Source organism: Macrosteles quadrilineatus, unplaced genomic scaffold (genome assembly GCF_028750875.1).
Source record: "Macrosteles quadrilineatus isolate MER2022 unplaced genomic scaffold, UCM_ALF_1.0 Scaffold_4__1_contigs__length_99947679, whole genome shotgun sequence".
NCBI classification, from domain to species: Eukaryota; Metazoa; Arthropoda; class Insecta; order Hemiptera; family Cicadellidae; genus Macrosteles; species Macrosteles quadrilineatus.
In genome coordinates, this window is record NW_026542597.1 from 85,642,212 (window position 1) to 85,649,697 (window position 7,486).

The 7,486-nt window shown below is 31.4% G+C and overlaps 1 long non-coding RNA gene across 1 annotated transcript; it reads right to left on the reverse strand.

The window, feature by feature from the left end:
- Window positions 1–1,856: 1,856 nt before the first annotated feature.
- On the reverse strand, window positions 1,857–5,595 carry LOC128991522 (uncharacterized). The gene is made up of 2 exons (XR_008490661.1): window positions 5,517–5,595; window positions 1,857–2,023 (listed from the first exon to the last, which is right to left on the reverse strand). It is a non-coding gene; the product is annotated as an uncharacterized LOC128991522 (long non-coding RNA).
- Between the last annotated feature and the right edge of the window lie 1,891 nt (window positions 5,596–7,486).

Here is a 7,486-nt window from a genome sequence, read left to right on the forward strand (position 1 = left end):
AAATCATTAGTCATAAGGGTAAAAAGGTTGTAAGCAACCTATTCATAACACATGTAACATTGGTCTACATGTGTTGTGTGAACATATATTTAGTTCTATATATATATATATATACTTAATTCTCATAAGGCTTTTACATTTGTTTTGAAAATGTCTTTAGCTTGAGAAAGAGTTACCACTTACCCATTTGTAAACAAATAAATTCTCATAATAAAATCAAACGAAATGTTTAAATAAGCTCAATTATCTTAAAAGGCACACTCTTCAGTAAATTTAACTTCAAAGATAAATTTTAGTAAGACAGTATGGCATTCACTAACATTCTTATGATGATGACGTTGGAGAGTATTCTAATCAATAGCTGTTTGTTTCGATTCCTACAGACCCCAAAAAAACTAAAAAAACAAGACATGTGTGCATTTGCCACTCACATGTTTTGTAATCCATTGTCTTACTTTCGTTCAAAGGAAAATAATGATGTGTGTATACTTTCTACAATCACTATACAAATATTTATACAAGAATACACTTCTTTGACGTAATTGTCTTTTCAAAACATTTTAACTTGAACGGAGATATTCAGGATTGTGGTTAAAAAGTTCCAAATAAACGGTTCATTTCAGTTCTTACCTAAACCAAGTGCAATTATGTTTTAAACTCTTAGTAAACTATGTTTTTAAAGGAGTTGTTAAAAGCTATAAAAACACTGTTTTGGTGTTGTAAAATGCATTGATTTGTATTTCTGACCTTTTTTCAAAGTGCATTCAGACCATATTCATAATTCATCAGTGGAAGTCATCTAAATAAATGGTTTGCCATGTTTCTATCAGATTTATGTAGAATAATTTGATTGTTCACTACTATACTATCTGTTTATTGATTTTATACCATCTGTAAACCCATTTTCATACGAGCCTCCCAAATAGTTTGATACTTTTTAAGTTATATTCATTTTTAGTTTATACTGTTAAGGTTGATAGGTCAAAATGGATGCAATAGTTTTCAATAAAATTTTTTCTCAGTGTAGCTCCTCTAAAATAGTTATCAATTTATTATCAATTATCAGTTATCAATTATTTAAGATGGGGACGCCACTATGTGCGTATTTTAACCCAAATATGAGTGAAGGATGAGTGTAGGGTGAGTGGCGCGATCTTGTAGTCTTGTTAGTGACTAAGGCCGACATGTTCCTTAGACACAGCTGTTATTTAATAGCCCATACAGCTAATGGCAACTAAGGGACCTACAGTTTATAGTGGAATCCGAACAACATTTTTTCCTTTTAATTTACGAATTGGTCTAATTATCAGGATAGCACTGCTCATAGTCGTAGTACTCACTAGTGCGGACGTTAATCCACACCAGGGAGCATCGCATCCACAGTGCATCCCTATAAATATCAACAATTCGTGACCTCCTAGTAGCTGGATTACTGGACGACGCCACCCGTCCCAGTTCATAAATAAAGACATGTTTGAAAACACAAATTTACAGCAGCTTATTCCGTTGGTGGCTTACATGATCTAAATTTATTGGTGGACAGGACTATGAGAAATTTCCATATAAATATTAACATACATGGTACTAGTCATAGTGTACACGTACATATCCACCATCAAAACTCATTTTTAATCTACAGTGGTAGCAAAACGGGAGTGCCGATGGAGACCTGTGGGGGTGCGTGCGTTTGAAGGGACTTGGCCTGGTCTCCATCGGCACTCCCGTTTTGCTACCACTGTACACCACTAAGAAAAATGCCATAAAACATTTTCGCTCAGGTTTCAAACGATTTATCCAAGGAATTAGTCATTAAGAATGTGTTGTGAGCAGGGGGTTTGGAATAGAAGGAAGACGAATCTTTGCTTTTAGTTTATTGCAGATATTGTGCAGATTGCTAATTCATGATCAGAGACAAAACTGACAAATTGTTAGAAGACTCTCTTCTGACATTTCTTTAGAGAGTTGCAAAACTGGTCGGGTTTGCAATCCTTGAACGTGCGACACCCATCAGCTTGAGGTAGGGCTGGAAATATATATAATGTATATTAATATATACATACTATATGTTAAGTATTTATAGGTTTTTTAGTATTTATCAGTTTTCTTTATTTCATTCATATTTAAATTATTAACTCAATCAAAATTCACTAACCAATGTTTAGGTTTACAATTTATTATTATTAGTTTAAATTACAATTCATTTCAATATTTACTGGTTATCACATGTTATCAAATTATATTCACATTGTATCTAAAAATAATATTTCATTATTAAAATTGGCAACACTGTAAATGCAAGCAGTTTAACTACTAGATGTCCAACAATTAAAATTTAAAAACAAAACATGTGACTGTGTGAATGAAGATAAAAAAATTAAGACAAAATGAGAATGAACTGAGAAGATTTAGGAAGAAAGTGTCAAATTCAAGAAAATTCATTATAATATTATATTGTATTCCTTTTCAAGAAGAATTAAGAAAAACAGTAAGTGATTCCTTTCATGTAAACACAACAAAATACAGTCCACTTGTTCCAATTCTTTAACTATTTTTCTTCAATCTATTTTAGTCACTAAATTAATTAATGTTTTAATCAATTATCAAAATTTCATGACAATATATACATACATATAATGTATATAATACTAGCCGCTATACCCGGGCCTTGTAACGAGCTCAGGGTGCAGAAAAACTATTTATATTTCTTGAAAATGTCATAAAATGGTTGTTCCAATTTCTGTTTTGGTTTGGAAACGAAATTCAACTATACCACTTAACTTGATTCATAGACAAAAATAATTAAATACAGACTGTCAGCCGTGCTGTGGTACCAAAGGTTCTGATGCACACCGCTGGGAGCGCCATGTAGTTACGGCGAACGCGCTACGTAACCACACGGCGCTCCCAGCACTGTGCGCCAGAACTTATGGTAACCATGGTAACCGCAGCATGACTGACAGTCTTTATTTAATTTTTTTTCTGTGCTTGATAACAGTAAATTTTGCTAACTCAGACTTAAAACGGTACTTTCCTGTTAAAGGGAACATTCATTATTATCGATGATTTTTTTCGATATATCGATATTTTTGTTTTCCGATCAGATCTATTACAAATTGACAACAACAAGTAACTGATCTTGTTTAGGCTAAAACAGTCTATATGGATTAAGAAATGAAACTGTTCTAAGCTAACCTAACATAACCAACCAATCAACCAAACTTGCTGTACCATTTAAAACTTCCGTTTGGGTTTGATAATAGAAAAGGCAAGATAAACACGGAATTTTTAAATTTTACAGCAAGTTTGGTTAGTTATGTTAGGTTTTTTTTTACAGTTTCATATACTTAACAATATTTATCGTAGTTGTCAGCTGATATGTTTCAATTTGTTAATATCGATATATCGAAAAAAATCATCGATAATAATGAATGTTCCCTTTAACAGGAAAGTACCCTTAAAACATTTACTTAGGCTACCTGGAATGGTTAAAAAGTGTTGCAGATGCACTTGTAAAAATGTTGTATGAAAACTTTTATAATTTAATGTTAAAAAGGCTTTACTAATAAGCGTATTTAAAAAAAAAATTTGAAGTCAATTATTAGGCAAAAAAAAAATATTAAAAGTAAGGGTACGGTGGTGTATAAAAAATCGGACATTGTTATAAATGGCACTTAATAAAATACCAAAATTATTTGATTATGGTTAAGCCTCTTTCCCTGCAGCACAGTATATTTTACATTGAAAAAAATATAAAATTCTGATACAATAACCACCTTTAGTTTATTAAACATATCCTTGTTGTTAATTAGTACACAAATTTTGTGATTATTTTATTGGCAAACAACTTACAAAGAACTGGTTAAATTTAATATATCATAGAGCAAGTATCTGTCACTCTGTCCGTTCCAAAATTCAAGACCCTCAAATTTAAACTCTCACCATTGACAATAAATAAATAACATTAACACTCTTTCCAATGATTTTATAAACAAAAAAAAACTGCAAACAGCTTTAAAATATTACCTTTGGTTTAATTTAAGCAGCTGTGTAGCTAAACACGTTTAAACTAACTGCAAAGTATAAAAAGTATGTCTTGATCAAGTTAAGTAAAATTATGAATAATTTTTTTTCCAACACCAAAGCACGCTAGAAACATAGATCATAAAAACTTCAGACATAAAATAACAATAGGATTTGAAATTTACACTTTTGCTTGTTGCTGTATCAAAAATCAATATGTTTTAAGCTATAATAGATTATCATATTGAGTAGTTTGTCCTGAAACGAAAAGCTATCACAATAATAGCTCCAAACCTAGAAATATTCTAATTTAAATGTTTCCAAAAAAATAAATATGAAATATAATTCTCATGAAACTGAGTATGAGAGCCAAGGATGATACGGCAAAAGTGATAGAGTCTAACTTGTTTCCTCAATGGATATATTTTTAACCAATAACTTATTGCTTTAACCAATGACGTATTCCTTGTGAAATATTATTAAAGTACTTATTTAATTTGTTTAAATCAGATGTGTGGAATATTGCCATCAATTTTATATCTATTTCATTCACATCCTAAAATCAACTGTATCAGCAAACTGAAACATACTTTCTCCCATTAACTCGTAAACAACATTTATCATGGGTAGGTGGGAGTAACTATGATATTCTATAGGGATAAATCACAACAGTTGCAATAAATTTTGAACGGTAATTGTACAGCAATGGGAGGTTGCACTATTTTTGTTTAGAATTATAAGGAGCAAACTCATTAATTTTAATCAAAACCGCCTTTTGTTCCTAAAACCCGATATTTTGTTATTTTTTGGGGTTTTTATGGATAAATAACATAAGTTCAATAACTTTGAAACCGTAATTTTTTCGGTAATTGAATTTGTATAATTTTGTTCAGAATTTAAAGGACTATAACATACAAATGCTTTATAAAATCTTTTCGGGTGTTTTCGAGAAAATCAGATTTTCCCTTATGTTATGGGTTTTTATGGAAAAATCATAATTAAAAATAAAAATTTTAAAGAAATAAAAAAACAACACCTGGAGATATAATGGATTAGTACCTACTTACCAAATCTAATCAAAGTCGCACGACATGTGTAGTCTGTAGCTCTGTACACATCCACGTACACACAGAAATCACTTCAAAAACAACTTTTTTAGGTTCAGGAGAACCCAAAACGGACCTACTTACAACTCAAACTCGGAAATGCCGAAGAAAGTAATACTTTCCCATGTATATGGGGAGAAAGTTAAATTAAAACTAACATATTTAATGCTTAAAACTATATTAATATAACGTATCGTCATTAACTTAGTATCAAAATGCAATAATACTATTCACCACTCATTTAAAAGTGAACACGAATGGATAGTTAGTAAATATTCTAATATCGCTTAAAATAAAAAAATAAACAATCGTACATACATATTTGATAGGAATATTGTGGGTAATTAATAAATTAAATATTATAAAAGTTAATAAACATAGTATAAATACCTGACATCACTATCATCATTGCGACCAACGTGAATAAAATGCGTAGTGCAATCATGTCTACAATAATTGAAGGTTAGAGAATTGATTGAAAATTTCATGAACTGTGGAACAATTTATACCTATTGCCTTATTTGAGTATGCCTGTTTTTTCATTGAAATGTGTTCTGTGTTGCTTCTTTCTTCCAACGAAAAAACAATATTGCATTGTTATAGCCAAAACTGCAGTGTTTACTGTCAAGTGGAATTTTCCATAAAGTTAACATGTTTGTTGGATGATTACGAGTTTTTCACACTGTTATAACATGCTGCAGCAAAACAGCTGATTTCTATGGGTGCATTGCGGGGCTAAAGTAGCCTTTTAGCGAATTTCCCTTTTAGCGACCTGGACCAGGGACCGATTTACTTTTTCGTTTTGAGGTTCCTAGAGGACAAAAACACAATCCGTTCAAATTCATATATACAGTATATACAGGGTGTTTTTTTTAAAAACTTGCATCTTTATTTGTGTAAAAACCGCAATAGATAGAAATATGCAGTTTGCGGGAATCATCTATTGACGTAGGGGGCCCAATCTTTTTGAATTCAACGGTACTTTCACATTCCCCCCCTTTCCCCCCCCCCTGCCCTCAACTTATTTTTTTTAAATAGCATGTTACCCCTTGTGACATATCAAATGAAAGAGCATGAAAAAAGAAAATGTTCGATGAAAAAAAAATTAAAATCGGTTCATAAATTTGTGAGATATCCCCCAACCCCATCTCCCCGGAACTTAATTTTTTTAATAGCAAGGTACCCCTTGTGACATATCAAATGAAAGAGCATGAAAAAAGGAAACGTTTGGTGAAATTTATTTTTCATTTCGCAAGGGGCACCTTGCTATTAAAAAAAAATTAAGTTCTGAGGAGGGGAAAAGGGAGGGATTATCTCACAAATTCATTAGCCAATTTTCAATTTTTTTTCACCAAACATTTTCTTTAGTCATGCTCTTTTATTTGATATGTCACAAGGGGTACCTTGCTATTAAAAGAAAAATTAAGTTCCGGGGAGGGAGGGGGGGGGATATCTTACAAATTTATGAACCGATTTTGAATTTTTTTCATCAAACATTTCCTTTTTTCATGCTCTTTCATTTGATATGTCACAAGTTGCACCTTGCTATTTAAAAAAATTAAGTTGGGGGCAGGGGGGAAAGGGGGGAATGTGAATGTAACGTTGAATTCAAAAAAATTGGGCCCCCTATGTCAATAGATGATTCCCGCAAACTGCATATTTCTATCTATTGCGGTTTTTACATTAATAAAGATGCAAGTTAAAAAAAACACCCTGTATATGTGTCTGTTAGCACAATAACTCGAGTAAAAATGATTCGATTATGATTACATTTGGTATAAACTCGTAATCCTAAATTTGTTCTAACGAGTTTGCGAACCAGCATAATCGGACTATGGGAATGGGGGTTTATGGGGAGTTTTTTTTAGGGTAAAATAGGTTTTTCCCATAAAGAAAAACATAAAGTTTTGCAATTTCTTTCCAAACCATTTTGTAGAGCTTAAAAGAAGCAAATAATTTAGTAAATTGAAGAGTTATTATGCGCTTAATGGTTACGGAGAAAATAAAAAAAATTTTAATTTAAAATTGCCATGTTTTTGTTATGATGAATAAGTAAACTGTTGTAGTTTGCTTTTTTATGAACGTATTTTGATCAAATTTGGGATTAACTTAAGATTTTACAAAAATAAACACTTTTTCCCTCCCTGTTGCAGCAAGTACTTGGTATACTAATTATATTTAAATAGGAAATAAATGTGATAATTTTAAGGAGAAATTTTAGTGTGAATCCAATCAGGCAAATGGAAATTCGCTTAGTCTACAGGTTTGCTGCGGCGGTGGTATTAATTTTCCTTCTTGGGATTAAAACGATTAGCTATATAGCATTAACAACTGTATTGATGAACAACTAAAATCAAAAT